Raw genomic sequence first — 16,613 nt, forward strand, 5'->3', positions numbered from 1 at the left:
GTTTAATGCCGTAAACGTTTGCTAAGTTTAACGCCGTAAACGTTTGCTAAGTTCAATGTCTTAAACGCTTTGCTCAGTTTAATGCCGTAAACGCTTTGCTAAGTTTAATGCTATAAACGCTTTGTTAAGTTTAATGCCGTAAACGCTTTACTAAGTTTAATGCCGTAAACGCTTTGCTAAGTTTAATGCTATAAACGCTTTGCTAAGTTTAATGCCGTAAACGCTTTGCTAAGTTTAATGCCGTAAACGCTTTGCTAAGTTTAATGCTGTAAACGCTTTGCTAAGTTTAATGTCTTAGACGCTTTGCTCAGTTTACTGCCATAAACGCTTTGCTAAGTTTAATGTCGTAAACGCTTTGCTAAGTTTAATGCCGTAAACGCTTTGCTAAGTTTAATGCCGTAAACGTTTGCTAAGTTTAATGCTATAAACTCTTTGCTAAGTTTAATGCCGTAAACGTTTGCTAAGTTTAATGCTATAAACGCTTTGCTAAGTTTAATGCCGTAAACGCTTTGCTAAGTTTAATGCTATAAACGCTTTGCTAAGTTTAATGCCGTAAATGCTTTTCCAAGTTTAATGCTATAAACGCTTTGCTAAGTTTAATGCCGTAAACGCTTTGCTAAGTTTAATGCCGTAAACGCTTTGCTAAGTTTAATGCTATAAACGCTTTGCTAAGTTTAATGCCGTAAACGCTTTGCTAAGTTTAATGCCGTAAACGTTTGCTAAGTTTAATGCCATAAACGCTTTGCCAAGTTTAATGCTATAAACGCTTTGCTAAGTTTAATGCTATAAACGCTTTGCTAAGTTTAATGCTATAAACGCTTTGCTAAGTTTAATGCTATAAACGCTTTGCTAAGTTTAATGCCGTAAACGTTTGCTAAGTTTAATGCTATAAACGCTTTGCTAAGTTTAATGCCGTAATCGCTTTGCTAAGTTTAATGCCGTAAACGCTTTGCTGAGTTTAATGCCGTAAACGCTTTGCTAAGTTTAATGCTATAAACGCTTTTTTAAGTTTAATGCCGTAAACGCTTTGCTAAGTTTAATGCCGTAAACCTTTGCTAAGTTTAATGCCGTAAACGTTTGCTAAGTTTAACGCCGTAAACGTTTGCTAAGTTTAATGTCTTAAACGCTTTGCTCAGTTTAATGCCGTAAACGCTTTGCTAAGTTTAATGCTATAAACGCTTTGCTAAGTTTAATGCCGTAAACGCTTTACTAAGTTTAATGCCGTAAACGCTTTACTAAGTTTAATGCCGTAAACGCTTTGCTAAGTTTAATGCTATAAACGCTTTGCTAAGTTTAATGCCGTAAACGCTTTGCTAAGTTTAATGCCGTAAACGCTTTGCTAAGTTTAATGTCGTAAACGCTTTGCTAAGTTTAATGGCGTAAACGCTTTGCTAAGTTTAATGCCGTAAACGTTTGCTAAGTTTAATGCTATAAACGCTTTGCTAAGTTTAATGCCGTAAACGCTTTGCTAAGTTTAATGCCGTAAACGTTTGCTAAGTTTAATGCTATAAACTCTTTGCTAAGTTTAATGCCGTAAACGCTTTGCTAAGTTTAATGCTATAAACGCTTTGCTAAGTTTAATGCCGTAAACGCTTTGCTAAGTTTAATGCCGTAAACGCTTTGCTAAGTTTAATGCTATAAACGCTTTGCTAAGTCTAATGCCGTAAACGCTTTACTAAGTTTAATGCCGTAAACGCTTTGCTAAGTTTAATGCTATATACGCTTTGCTAAGTTTAATGCCGTAAACGCTTTGCTAAGTTTAATGCCGTAAACGCTTTGCTAAGTTTAATGCTATAAACGCTTTGCTAAGTTTAATGCCGTAAACGCTTTGCTAAGTTTAATGCTATAAACGCTTTGCTAAGTTTAATGCTATAAACGCTTTGCTAAGTTTAATGCCGTAAACGCTTTGCTAAGTTTAATGCTGTAAACGCTTTGCTAAGTTTAATGCCGTAAACGCTTTGCTAAGTTTAATGCCGTAAACGTTTGCTAAGTTTAATGCTATAAACGCTTTGCTAAGTTTAATGCCGTAAACGCTTTGCTAAGTTTAATGCCGTAAACGCTTTGCTAAGTTTAATGCTATAAACGCTTTGCTAAGTTTAACGCCGTAAACGCTTTGCTAAGTTTAATGCCGTAAACGTTTGCTAAGTTTAATGCTATAAACGCTTTGCTAAGTCTAATGCCGTAAACGCTTTACTAAGTTTAATGCCGTAAACGCTTTGCTAAGTTTAATGCTATATATGCTTTGCTAAGTTTAATGCCGTAAACGCTTTGCTAAGTTTAATGCCGTAAACGTTTGCTAAGTTTAATGCTATAAACGCTTTGCTAAGTTTAATGCCGTAAACGCTTTACTAAGTTTAATGCCGTAAACGTTTGCTAAGTTTAATGCTATAAACGCTTTGCTAAGTTTAATGCCGTAAACGCTTTGCTAAGTTTAATGCCGTAAACGCTTTGCTAAGTTTAATGCTATAAACGCTTTGCTAAGTTTAACGCCGTAAACGCTTTGGTAAGTTTAATGCCGTAAACGTTTACTAAGTTTAATGCTATAAACGCTTTGCTAAGTTTAATGCTATAAACGCTTTGCTAAGTCTAATGCCGTAAACGCTTTACTAAGTTTAATGCCGTAAACGTTTGCTAGGTTTAATGCTATAAACGCTTTGCTAAGTCTAATGCCGTAAACGCTTTACTAAGTTTAATGCCGTAAACGCTTTGCTAAGTTTAATGCTATATATGCTTTGCTAAGTTTAATGCCGTAAACGCTTTGCTAAGTTTAATGCCGTAAACGTTTGCTAAGTTTAATGCTATAAACGCTTTGCTAAGTTTAATGCCGTAAACGCTTTACTAAGTTTAATGCCGTAAACGTTTGCTAAGTTTAATGCTATAAACGCTTTGCTAAGTTTAATGCCGTATACGCTTTGCTAAGTTTAATGCCGTAAACGCTTTGGTAAGTTTAATGCCGTAAACGTTTGCTACGTTTAATGCTATAAACGCTTTGCTAAGTTTAATGCTATAAACGCTTTGCTAAGTCTAATGCCGTAAACGCTTTACTAAGTTTAATGCCGTAAACGCTTTGCTAAGTTTAATGCTATATATGCTCTGCTAAGTTTAATGCCGTAAACGCTTTGCTAAGTTTAATGCCGTAAACGTTTGCAAAGTTTAATGCTATAAACGCTTTGCTAAGTTTAATGCCGTAAACGCTTTGCTAAGTTTAATGCCGTAAACGCTTTGCTGAGTTTAATGCCGTAAACGCTTTGCTAAGTTTAACGCCGTAAACGTTTGCTAAGTTTAATGCCGTAAACGCTTTGCTAAGTTTAATGCTATAAACGCTTTTTTAAGTTTAATGCCGTAAACGCTTTGCTAAGTTTAACGCCGTAAACGTTTGCTAAGTTTAATGCCGTAAACCTTTGCTAAGTTTAATGCCGTAAACGCTTTGCTAAGTTTAATGCTATAAACGCTTTGCTAAGTTTAATGCTATAAACGCTTTGCTAAGTTTAATGCTATAAACGCTTTGCTAAGTTTAATGCCGTAAACGTTTGCTAAGTTTAATGCTATAAACGCTTTGCTAAGTTTAATGCCGTAATCGCTTTGCTAAGTTTAATGCCGTAAACGCTTTGCTGAGTTTAATGCCGTAAACGCTTTGCTAAGTTTAATGCTATAAACGCTTTTTTAAGTTTAATGCCGTAAACGCTTTGCTAAGTTTAATGCCGTAAACCTTTGCTAAGTTTAATGCCGTAAACGTTTGCTAAGTTTAACGCCGTAAACGTTTGCTAAGTTTAATGTCTTAAACGCTTTGCTCAGTTTAATGCCGTAAACGCTTTGCTAAGTTTAATGCTATAAACGCTTTGCTAAGTTTAATGCCGTAAACGCTTTACTAAGTTTAATGCCGTAAACGCTTTGCTAAGTTTAATGCTATAAACGCTTTGCTAAGTTTAATGCCGTAAACGCTTTGCTAAGTTTAATGCCGTAAACGCTTTGCTAAGTTTAATGTCGTAAACGCTTTGCTAAGTTTAATGGCGTAAACGCTTTGCTAAGTTTAATGCCGTAAACGTTTGCTAAGTTTAATGCTATAAACGCTTTGCTAAGTTTAATGCCGTAAACGCTTTGCTAAGTTTAATGCCGTAAACGTTTGCTAAGTTTAATGCTATAAACTCTTTGCTAAGTTTAATGCCGTAAACGCTTTGCTAAGTTTAATGCTATAAACGCTTTGCTAAGTTTAATGCCGTAAACGCTTTGCTAAGTTTAATGCCGTAAACGCTTTGCTAAGTTTAATGCTATAAACGCTTTGCTAAGTCTAATGCCGTAAACGCTTTACTAAGTTTAATGCCGTAAACGCTTTGCTAAGTTTAATGCTATATACGCTTTGCTAAGTTTAATGCCGTAAACGCTTTGCTAAGTTTAATGCCGTAAACGCTTTGCTAAGTTTAATGCTATAAACGCTTTGCTAAGTTTAATGCCGTAAACGCTTTGCTAAGTTTAATGCTATAAACGCTTTGCTAAGTTTAATGCTATAAACGCTTTGCTAAGTTTAATGCCGTAAACGCTTTGCTAAGTTTAATGCTATAAACGCTTTGCTAAGTTTAATGCCGTAAACGCTTTGCTAAGTTTAATGCCGTAAACGTTTGCTAAGTTTAATGCTATAAACGCTTTGCTAAGTTTAATGCCGTAAACGCTTTGCTAAGTTTAATGCCGTAAACGCTTTGCTAAGTTTAATGCTATAAACGCTTTGCTAAGTTTAACGCCGTAAACGCTTTGCTAAGTTTAATGCCGTAAACGTTTGCTAAGTTTAATGCTATAAACGCTTTGCTAAGTCTAATGCCGTAAACGCTTTACTAAGTTTAATGCCGTAAACGCTTTGCTAAGTTTAATGCTATATATGCTTTGCTAAGTTTAATGCCGTAAACGCTTTGCTAAGTTTAATGCCGTAAACGTTTGCTAAGTTTAATGCTATAAACGCTTTGCTAAGTTTAATGCCGTAAACGCTTTACTAAGTTTAATGCCGTAAACGTTTGCTAAGTTTAATGCTATAAACGCTTTGCTAAGTTTAATGCCGTAAACGCTTTGCTAAGTTTAATGCCGTAAACGCTTTGCTAAGTTTAATGCTATAAACGCTTTGCTAAGTTTAACGCCGTAAACGCTTTGGTAAGTTTAATGCCGTAAACGTTTACTAAGTTTAATGCTATAAACGCTTTGCTAAGTTTAATGCTATAAACGCTTTGCTAAGTCTAATGCCGTAAACGCTTTACTAAGTTTAATGCCGTAAACGTTTGCTAGGTTTAATGCTATAAACGCTTTGCTAAGTCTAATGCCGTAAACGCTTTACTAAGTTTAATGCCGTAAACGCTTTGCTAAGTTTAATGCTATATATGCTTTGCTAAGTTTAATGCCGTAAACGCTTTGCTAAGTTTAATGCCGTAAACGTTTGCTAAGTTTAATGCTATAAACGCTTTGCTAAGTTTAATGCCGTAAACGCTTTACTAAGTTTAATGCCGTAAACGTTTGCTAAGTTTAATGCTATAAACGCTTTGCTAAGTTTAATGCCGTAAACGCTTTGCTAAGTTTAATGCCGTAAACGCTTTGGTAAGTTTAATGCCGTAAACGTTTGCTACGTTTAATGCTATAAACGCTTTGCTAAGTTTAATGCTATAAACGCTTTGCTAAGTCTAATGCCGTAAACGCTTTACTAAGTTTAATGCCGTAAACGCTTTGCTAAGTTTAATGCTATATATGCTCTGCTAAGTTTAATGCCGTAAACGCTTTGCTAAGTTTAATGCCGTAAACGTTTGCAAAGTTTAATGCTATAAACGCTTTGCTAAGTTTAATGCCGTAAACGCTTTGCTGAGTTTAATGCCGTAAACGCTTTGCTAAGTTTAACGCCGTAAACGTTTGCTAAGTTTAATGCCGTAAACGCTTTGCTAAGTTTAATGCTATAAACGCTTTTTTAAGTTTAATGCCGTAAACGCTTTGCTAAGTTTAACGCCGTAAACGTTTGCTAAGTTTAATGCCGTAAACGCTTTGCTAAGTTTAATGCCGTAAACGCTTTGCTGAGTTTAATGCCGTAAACGCTTTGCTAAGTTTAACGCCGTAAACGTTTGCTAAGTTTAATGCCGTAAACGCTTTGCTAAGTTTAATGCTATAAACGCTTTTTTAAGTTTAATGCCGTAAACGCTTTGCTTAGTTTAACGCCGTAAACGTTTGCTAAGTTTAATGCCGTAAACCTTTGCTAAGTTTAATGCCGTAAACGCTTTGCTATGTTTAATGCCGTAAACACTATGCTAAGTTTAATGCCGTAAACCTTTGCTAAGTTTAATGTCGTAAACGCTTTGCTAAGTTTAACGCCGTAAACGCTTTGCCAAGTTTAATGCCGTAAACGTTTGCTAAGTTTAATGCTATAAACGCTTTGCTAAGTTTAATGCCGTAAACGCTTTGCTAAGTTTAATGCTATAAACGCTTTGCTAAGTTTAATGCCGTAAATGCTTTTCCAAGTTTAATGCTATAAACGCTTTGCTAAGTTTAATGCCGTAAACGCTTTGCTAAGTTTAATGCCGTAAACGCTTTGCTAAGTTTAATGCCGTAAACGCTTTGCTAAGTTTAATGCTATAAACGCTTTGCTAAGTTTAATGCCGTAAACGCTTTGCTAAGTTTAATGCCGTAAACGTTTGCTAAGTTTAATGCCATAAATGCTTTGCCAAGTTTAATGCTATAAACGCTTTGCTAAGTTTAATGCTATAAACGCTTTGCTAAGTTTAATGCTATAAACGTTTTGCTAAGTTTAATGCTATAAACGCTTTGCTAAGTTTAACGCCGTAAACGCTTTGGTAAGTTTAATGCCGTAAACGTTTGCTAAGTTTAATGCTATAAACGCTTTGCTAAGTCTAATGCCGTAAACGCTTTACTAAGTTTAATGCCGCAAACGCTTTGCTAAGTTTAATGCTATATATGCTTTGCTAAGTTTAATGCCGTAAACGCTTTGCTAAGTTTAATGCCGTAAACGTTTGCAAAGTTTAATGCTATAAACGCTTTGCTAAGTTTAATGCCGTAAACGCTTTGCTAAGTTTAATGCCGTAAACGCTTTGCTGAGTTTAATGCCGTAAACGCTTTGCTAAGTTTAACGCCGTAAACGTTTGCTAAGTTTAATGCCGTAAACGCTTTGCTAAGTTTAATGCTATAAACGCTTTTTTAAGTTTAATGCCGTAAACGCTTTGCTAAGTTTAACGCCGTAAACGTTTGCTAAGTTTAATGCCGTAAACCTTTGCTAAGTTTAATGCCGTAAACGCTTTGCTATGTTTAATGCCGTAAACACTATGCTAAGTTTAATGCCGTAAACCTTTGCTAAGTTTAATGTCGTAAACGCTTTGCTAAGTTTAACGCCGTAAACGCTTTGCCAAGTTTAATGCCGTAAACGTTTGCTAAGTTTAATGCTATAAACGCTTTGCTAAGTTTAATGCCGTAAACGCTTTGCTAAGTTTAATGCTATAAACGCTTTGCTAAGTTTAATGCCGTAAATGCTTTTCCAAGTTTAATGCTATAAACGCTTTGCTAAGTTTAATGCCGTAAACGCTTTGCTAAGTTTAATGCCGTAAACGCTTTGCTAAGTTTAATGCCGTAAACGCTTTGCTAAGTTTAATGCTATAAACGCTTTGCTAAGTTTAATGCCGTAAACGCTTTGCTAAGTTTAATGCCGTAAACGTTTGCTAAGTTTAATGCCATAAACGCTTTGCCAAGTTTAATGCTATAAACGCTTTGCTAAGTTTAATGCTATAAACGCTTTGCTAAGTTTAATGCTATAAACGCTTTGCTAAGTTTAATGCTATAAACGCTTTGCTAAGTTTAATGCCGTAAACGTTTGCTAAGTTTAATGCTATAAACGCTTTGCTAAGTTTAATGCCGTAATCGCTTTGCTAAGTTAAATGCCGTAAACGCTTTGCTGAGTTTAATGCCGTAAACGCTTTGCTAAGTTTAATGCTATAAACGCTTTTTTAAGTTTAATGCCGTAAACGCTTTGCTAAGTTTAATGCCGTAAACCTTTGCTAAGTTTAATGCCGTAAACGTTTGCTAAGTTTAACGCCGTAAACGTTTGCTAAGTTTAATGTCTTAAACGCTTTGCTCAGTTTAATGCCGTAAACGCTTTGCTAAGTTTAATGCTATAAACGCTTTGCTAAGTTTAATGCCGTAAACGCTTTACTAAGTTTAATGCCGTAAACGCTTTGCTAAGTTTAATGCTATAAACGCTTTGCTAAGTTTAATGCCGTAAACGCTTTGCTAAGTTTAATGCCGTAAACGCTTTGCTAAGTTTAATGCTGTAAACGCTTTGCTAAGTTTAATGTCTTAGACGCTTTGCTCAGTTTACTGCCATAAACGCTTTGCTAAGTTTAATGTCGTAAACGCTTTGCTAAGTTTAATGGCGTAAACGCTTTGCTAAGTTTAATGCCGTAAACGTTTGCTAAGTTTAATGCCGTAAACGCTTTGCTAAGTTTAATGCCGTAAACGCTTTGCTAAGTTTAATGCCGTAAACGTTTGCTAAGTTTAATGCCATAAATGCTTTGCCAAGTTTAATGCTATAAACGCTTTGCTAAGTTTAATGCTATAAACGCTTTGCTAAGTTTAATGCTATAAACGCTTTGCTAAGTTTAATGCTATAAACGCTTTGCTAAGTTTAACGCCGTAAACGCTTTGGTAAGTTTAATGCCGTAAACGTTTGCTAAGTTTAATGCTATAAACGCTTTGCTAAGTCTAATGCCGTAAACGCTTTACTAAGTTTAATGCCGTAAACGCTTTGCTAAGTTTAATGCTATATATGCTTTGCTAAGTTTAATGCCGTAAACGCTTTGCTAAGTTTAATGCCGTAAACGTTTGCAAAGTTTAATGCTATAAACGCTTTGCTAAGTTTAATGCCGTAAACGCTTTGCTAAGTTTAATGCCGTAAACGCTTTGCTGAGTTTAATGCCGTAAACGCTTTGCTAAGTTTAACGCCGTAAACGTTTGCTAAGTTTAATGCCGTAAACGCTTTGCTAAGTTTAATGCTATAAACGCTTTTTTAAGTTTAATGCCGTAAACGCTTTGCTAAGTTTAAAGCCGTAAACGTTTGCTAAGTTTAATGCCGTAAACCTTTGCTAAGTTTAATGCCGTAAACGCTTTGCTATGTTTAATGCCGTAAACACTATGCTAAGTTTAATGCCGTAAACCTTTGCTAAGTTTAATGTCGTAAACGCTTTGCTAAGTTTAACGCCGTAAACGCTTTGCCAAGTTTAATGCCGTAAACGTTTGCTAAGTTTAATGCTATAAACGCTTTGCTAAGTTTAATGCCGTAAACGCTTTGCTAAGTTTAATGCTATAAACGCTTTGCTAAGTTTAATGCCGTAAATGCTTTTCCAAGTTTAATGCTATAAACGCTTTGCTCAGTTTAATGCCGTAAACGCTTTGCTAAGTTTAATGCTATAAACGCTTTGCTAAGTTTAATGCCGTAAACGCTTTACTAAGTTTAATGCCGTAAACGCTTTGCTAAGTTTAATGCTATAAACGCTTTGCTAAGTTTAATGCCGTAAACGCTTTGCTAAGTTTAATGCCGTAAACGCTTTGCTAAGTTTAATGCTGTAAACGCTTTGCTAAGTTTAATGTCTTAGACGCTTTGCTCAGTTTACTGCCATAAACGCTTTGCTAAGTTTAATGTCGTAAACGCTTTGCTAAGTTTAATGGCGTAAACGCTTTGCTAAGTTTAATGCCGTAAACGTTTGCTAAGTTTAATGCTATAAACGCTTTGCTAAGTTTAATGCCGTAAACGCTTTGCTAAGTTTAATGCCGTAAACGTTTGCTAAGTTTAATGCTATAAACTCTTTGCTAAGTTTAATGCCGTAAACGCTTTGCTAAGTTTAATGCTATAAACGCTTTGCTAAGTTTAATGCCGTAAACGCTTTGCTAAGTTTAATGCCGTAAACGCTTTGCTAAGTTTAATGCTATAAACGCTTTGCTAAGTCTAATGCCGTAAACGCTTTACTAAGTTTAATGCCGTAAACGCTTTGCTAAGTTTAATGCTATATACGCTTTGCTAAGTTTAATGCCGTAAACGCTTTGCTAAGTTTAATGCCGTAAACGCTTTGCTAAGTTTAATGCTATAAACGCTTTGCTAAGTTTAATGCCGTAAACGCTTTGCTAAGTTTAATGCTATAAACGCTTTGCTAAGTTTAATGCTATAAACGCTTTGCTAAGTTTAATGCCGTAAACGCTTTGCTAAGTTTAATGCTATAAACGCTTTGCTAAGTTTAATGCCGTAAACGCTTTGCTAAGTTTAATGCCGTAAACGCTTTGCTAAGTTTAATGCTATAAACGCTTTGCTAAGTTTAACGCCGTAAACGCTTTGCTAAGTTTAATGCCGTAAACGTTTGCTAAGTTTAATGCTATAAACGCTTTGCTAAGTCTAATGCCGTAAACGCTTTGCTAAGTTTAATGCCGTAAACGCTTTGCTAAGTTTAATGCTATAAACGCTTTGCTAAGTTTAACGCCGTAAACGCTTTGCTAAGTTTAATGCCGTAAACGTTTGCTAAGTTTAATGCTATAAACGCTTTGCTAAGTCTAATGCCGTAAACGCTTTACTAAGTTTAATGCCGTAAACGCTTTGCTAAGTTTAATGCTATATATGCTTTGCTAAGTTTAATGCCGTAAACGCTTTGCTAAGTTTAATGCCGTAAACGTTTGCTAAGTTTAATGCTATAAACGCTTTGCTAAGTTTAATGCCGTAAACGCTTTACTAAGTTTAATGCCGTAAACGTTTGCTAAGTTTAATGCTATAAACGCTTTGCTAAGTTTAATGCCGTAAACGCTTTGCTAAGTTTAATGCTATAAACGCTTTGCTAAGTTTAATGCTATAAACGCTTTGCTAAGTCTAATGCCGTAAACGCTTTACTAAGTTTAATGCCGTAAACGCTTTGCTAAGTTTAATGCTATATATGCTCTGCTAAGTTTAATGCCGTAAACGCTTTGCTAAGTTTAATGCCGTAAACGTTTGCTACGTTTAATGCTATAAACGCTTTGCTAAGTTTAATGCTATAAACGCTTTGCTAAGTCTAATGCCGTAAACGCTTTACTAAGTTTAATGCCGTAAACGCTTTGCTAAGTTTAATGCTATATATGCTCTGCTAAGTTTAATGCCGTAAACGCTTTGCTAAGTTTAATGCCGTAAACGTTTGCAAAGTTTAATGCTATAAACGCTTTGCTAAGTTTAATGCCGTAAACGCTTTGCTAAGTTTAATGCCGTAAACGCTTTGCTGAGTTTAATGCCGTAAACGCTTTGCTAAGTTTAACGCCGTAAACGTTTGCTAAGTTTAATGCCGTAAACGCTTTGCTAAGTTTAATGCTATAAACGCTTTTTTAAGTTTAATGCCGTAAACGCTTTGCTAAGTTTAACGCCGTAAACGTTTGCTAAGTTTAATGCCGTAAACCTTTGCTAAGTTTAATGCCGTAAACGCTTTGCTAAGTTTAATGCCGTAAACGCTTTGCTGAGTTTAATGCCGTAAACGCTTTGCTAAGTTTAACGACGTAAACGTTTGCTAAGTTTAATGCCGTAAACGCTTTGCTAAGTTTAATGCTATAAACGCTTTTTTAAGTTTAATGCCGTAAACGCTTTGCTTAGTTTAACGCCGTAAACGTTTGCTAAGTTTAATGCCGTAAACCTTTGCTAAGTTTAATGCCGTAAACGTTTGCTAAGTTTAATGCTATAAACGCTTTGCTAAGTTTAATGCCGTAAACACTATGCTAAGTTTAATGCCGTAAACCTTTGCTAAGTTTAATGTCGTAAACGCTTTGCTAAGTTTAACGCCGTAAACGCTTTGCCAAGTTTAATGCCGTAAACGTTTGCTAAGTTTAATGCTATAAACGCTTTGCTAAGTTTAATGCCGTAAACGCTTTGCTAAGTTTAATGCTATAAACGCTTTGCTAAGTTTAATGCCGTAAATGCTTTTCCAAGTTTAATGCTATAAACGCTTTGCTAAGTTTAATGCCGTAAACGCTTTGCTAAGTTTAATGCCGTAAACGCTTTGCTAAGTTTAATGCCGTAAACGCTTTGCTAAGTTTAATGCTATAAACGCTTTGCTAAGTTTAATGCCGTAAACGCTTTGCTAAGTTTAATGCCGTAAACGTTTGCTAAGTTTAATGCCATAAATGCTTTGCCAAGTTTAATGCTATAAACGCTTTGCTAAGTTTAATGCTATAAACGCTTTGCTAAGTTTAATGCTATAAACGCTTTGCTAAGTTTAATGCTATAAACGCTTTGCTAAGTTTAACGCCGTAAACGCTTTGGTAAGTTTAATGCCGTAAACGTTTGCTAAGTTTAATGCTATAAACGCTTTGCTAAGTCTAATGCCGTAAACGCTTTACTAAGTTTAATGCCGTAAACGCTTTGCTAAGTTTAATGCCGTAAACGCTTTGCTAAGTTTAATGCTATATATGCTTTGCTGAGTTTAATGCCGTAAACGCTTTGCTAAGTTTAACGCCGTAAACGTTTGCTAAGTTTAATGCTATAAACGCTTTGCTAAGTTTAATGCCGTAAACGCTTTGCTAAGTTTAATGCCGTAAACGTTTGCTAAGTTTAATGCTATAAACGCTTTGCTAAGTTTAATGCCGTAAACGCTTTGCTAAGTTTAATGCCGTAAACGCTTTGCTAAGTTTAATGCTATAAACGCTTTGCTAAGTTTAACGCCGTAAACGCTTTGCTAAGTTTAATGCCGTAAACGTTTGCTAAGTTTAATGCTATAAACGCTTTGCTAAGTCTAATGCCGTAAACGCTTTACTAAGTTTAATGCCGTAAACGCTTTGCTAAGTTTAATGCTATATATGCTTTGCTAAGTTTAATGCCGTAAACGCTTTGCTAAGTTTAATGCCGTAAACGTTTGCTAAGTTTAATGCTATAAACGCTTTGCTAAGTTTAATGCCGTAAACGCTTTACTAAGTTTAATGCCGTAAACGTTTGCTAAGTTTAATGCTATAAACGCTTTGCTAAGTTTAATGCCGTAAACGCTTTGCTAAGTTTAATGCTATAAACGCTTTGCTAAGTTTAATGCTATAAACGCTTTGCTAAGTCTAATGCCGTAAACGCTTTACTAAGTTTAATGCCGTAAACGCTTTGCTAAGTTTAATGCTATATATGCTCTGCTAAGTTTAATGCCGTAAACGCTTTGCTAAGTTTAATGCCGTAAACGTTTGCTACGTTTAATGCTATAAACGCTTTGCTAAGTTTAATGCTATAAACGCTTTGCTAAGTCTAATGCCGTAAACGCTTTACTAAGTTTAATGCCGTAAACGCTTTGCTAAGTTTAATGCTATATATGCTCTGCTAAGTTTAATGCCGTAAACGCTTTGCTAAGTTTAATGCCGTAAACGTTTGCAAAGTTTAATGCTATAAACGCTTTGCTAAGTTTAATGCCGTAAACGCTTTGCTAAGTTTAATGCCGTAAACGCTTTGCTGAGTTTAATGCCGTAAACGCTTTGCTAAGTTTAACGCCGTAAACGTTTGCTAAGTTTAATGCCGTAAACGCTTTGCTAAGTTTAATGCTATAAACGCTTTTTTAAGTTTAATGCCGTAAACGCTTTGCTAAGTTTAACGCCGTAAACGTTTGCTAAGTTTAATGCCGTAAACCTTTGCTAAGTTTAATGCCGTAAACGCTTTGCTAAGTTTAATGCCGTAAACGCTTTGCTGAGTTTAATGCCGTAAACGCTTTGCTAAGTTTAACGCCGTAAACGTTTGCTAAGTTTAATGCCGTAAACGCTTTGCTAAGTTTAATGCTATAAACGCTTTTTTAAGTTTAATGCCGTAAACGCTTTGCTTAGTTTAACGCCGTAAACGTTTGCTAAGTTTAATGCCGTAAACCTTTGCTAAGTTTAATGCCGTAAACGTTTGCTAAGTTTAATGCTATAAACGCTTTGCTAAGTTTAATGCCGTAAACACTATGCTAAGTTTAATGCCGTAAACCTTTGCTAAGTTTAATGTCGTAAACGCTTTGCTAAGTTTAACGCCGTAAACGCTTTGCCAAGTTTAAGGCCGTAAACGTTTGCTAAGTTTAATGCTATAAACGCTTTGCTAAGTTTAATGCCGTAAACGCTTTGCTAAGTTTAATGCTATAAACGCTTTGCTAAGTTTAATGCCGTAAATGCTTTTCCAAGTTTAATGCTATAAACGCTTTGCTAAGTTTAATGCCGTAAACGCTTTGCTAAGTTTAATGCCGTAAACGCTTTGCTAAGTTTAATGCCGTAAACGCTTTGCTAAGTTTAATGCTATAAACGCTTTGCTAAGTTTAATGCCGTAAACGCTTTGCTAAGTTTAATGCCGTAAACGTTTGCTAAGTTTAATGCCATAAATGCTTTGCCAAGTTTAATGCTATAAACGCTTTGCTAAGTTTAATGCTATAAACGCTTTGCTAAGTTTAATGCTATAAACGCTTTGCTAAGTTTAATGCTATAAACGCTTTGCTAAGTTTAACGCCGTAAACGCTTTGGTAAGTTTAATGCCGTAAACGTTTGCTAAGTTTAATGCTATAAACGCTTTGCTAAGTCTAATGCCGTAAACGCTTTACTAAGTTTAATGCCGTAAACGCTTTGCTAAGTTTAATGCCGTAAACGCTTTGCTAAGTTTAATGCTATATATGCTTTGCTGAGTTTAATGCCGTAAACGCTTTGCTAAGTTTAACGCCGTAAACGTTTGCTAAGTTTAATGCTATAAACGCTTTGCTAAGTTTAATGCCGTAAACGCTTTGCTAAGTTTAATGCCGTAAACGTTTGCTAAGTTTAATGCTATAAACGCTTTGCTAAGTTTAATGCCGTAAACGCTTTGCTAAGTTTAATGCCGTAAACGCTTTGCTAAGTTTAATGCTATAAACGCTTTGCTAAGTTTAACGCCGTAAACGCTTTGCTAAGTTTAATGCCGTAAACGTTTGCTAAGTTTAATGCTATAAACGCTTTGCTAAGTCTAATGCCGTAAACGCTTTACTAAGTTTAATGCCGTAAACGCTTTGCTAAGTTTAATGCTATATATGCTTTGCTAAGTTTAATGCCGTAAACGCTTTGCTAAGTTTAATGCCGTAAACGTTTGCTAAGTTTAATGCTATAAACGCTTTGCTAAGTTTAATGCCGTAAACGCTTTACTAAGTTTAATGCCGTAAACGTTTGCTAAGTTTAATGCTATAAACGCTTTGCTAAGTTTAATGCCGTAAACGCTTTGCTAAGTTTAATGCTATAAACGCTTTGCTAAGTTTAATGCTATAAACGCTTTGCTAAGTCTAATGCCGTAAACGCTTTACTAAGTTTAATGCCGTAAACGCTTTGCTAAGTTTAATGCTATATATGCTCTGCTAAGTTTAATGCCGTAAACGCTTTGCTAAGTTTAATGCCGTAAACGTTTGCTACGTTTAATGCTATAAACGCTTTGCTAAGTTTAATGCTATAAACGCTTTGCTAAGTCTAATGCCGTAAACGCTTTACTAAGTTTAATGCCGTAAACGCTTTGCTAAGTTTAATGCTATATATGCTCTGCTAAGTTTAATGCCGTAAACGCTTTGCTAAGTTTAATGCCGTAAACGTTTGCAAAGTTTAATGCTATAAACGCTTTGCTAAGTTTAATGCCGTAAACGCTTTGCTAAGTTTAATGCCGTAAACGCTTTGCTGAGTTTAATGCCGTAAACGCTTTGCTAAGTTTAACGCCGTAAACGTTTGCTAAGTTTAATGCCGTAAACGCTTTGCTAAGTTTAATGCTATAAACGCTTTTTTAAGTTTAATGCCGTAAACGCTTTGCTAAGTTTAACGCCGTAAACGTTTGCTAAGTTTAATGCCGTAAACCTTTGCTAAGTTTAATGCCGTAAACGCTTTGCTAAGTTTAATGCCGTAAACGCTTTGCTGAGTTTAATGCCGTAAACGCTTTGCTAAGTTTAACGCCGTAAACGTTTGCTAAGTTTAATGCCGTAAACGCTTTGCTAAGTTTAATGCTATAAACGCTTTTTTAAGTTTAATGCCGTAAACGCTTTGCTTAGTTTAACGCCGTAAACGTTTGCTAAGTTTAATGCCGTAAACCTTTGCTAAGTTTAATGCCGTAAACGTTTGCTAAGTTTAACGCCGTAAACGCTTTGCCAAGTTTAATGCCGTAAACGTTTGCTAAGTTTAATGCTATAAACGCTTTGCTAAGTTTAATGCCGTAAACGCTTTGCTAAGTTTAATGCTATAAACGCTTTGCTAAGTTTAATGCCGTAAATGCTTTTCCAAGTTTAATGCTATAAACGCTTTGCTAAGTTTAATGCCGTAAACGCTTTGCTAAGTTTAATGCCGTAAACGCTTTGCTAAGTTTAATGCTATAAACGCTTTGCTAAGTTTAATGCCGTAAACGCTTTGCTAAGTTTAATGCCGTAAACGTTTGCTAAGTTTAATGCCATAAATGCTTTGCCAAGTTTAATGCTATAAACGCTTTGCTAAGTTTAATGCTATAAACGCTTTGCTAAGTTTAATGCTATAAACGCTTTGCTAAGTTTAATGCTATAAACGCTTTGCTAAGTTTAACGCCGTAAACGCTTTGGTAAGTTTAATGCCGTAAACGCTTTGCTAAGTTTAATGCTATATATGCTTTGCTGAGTTTAATGCCGTAAACG

The sequence above is a fragment of the Eucyclogobius newberryi genome, unplaced genomic scaffold (genome assembly GCF_026437365.1).
Source record: "Eucyclogobius newberryi isolate DKJ021-1_F unplaced genomic scaffold, fEucNew1.0.hap1 SCAF_17, whole genome shotgun sequence".
NCBI classification, from domain to species: Eukaryota; Metazoa; Chordata; class Actinopteri; order Gobiiformes; family Gobiidae; genus Eucyclogobius; species Eucyclogobius newberryi.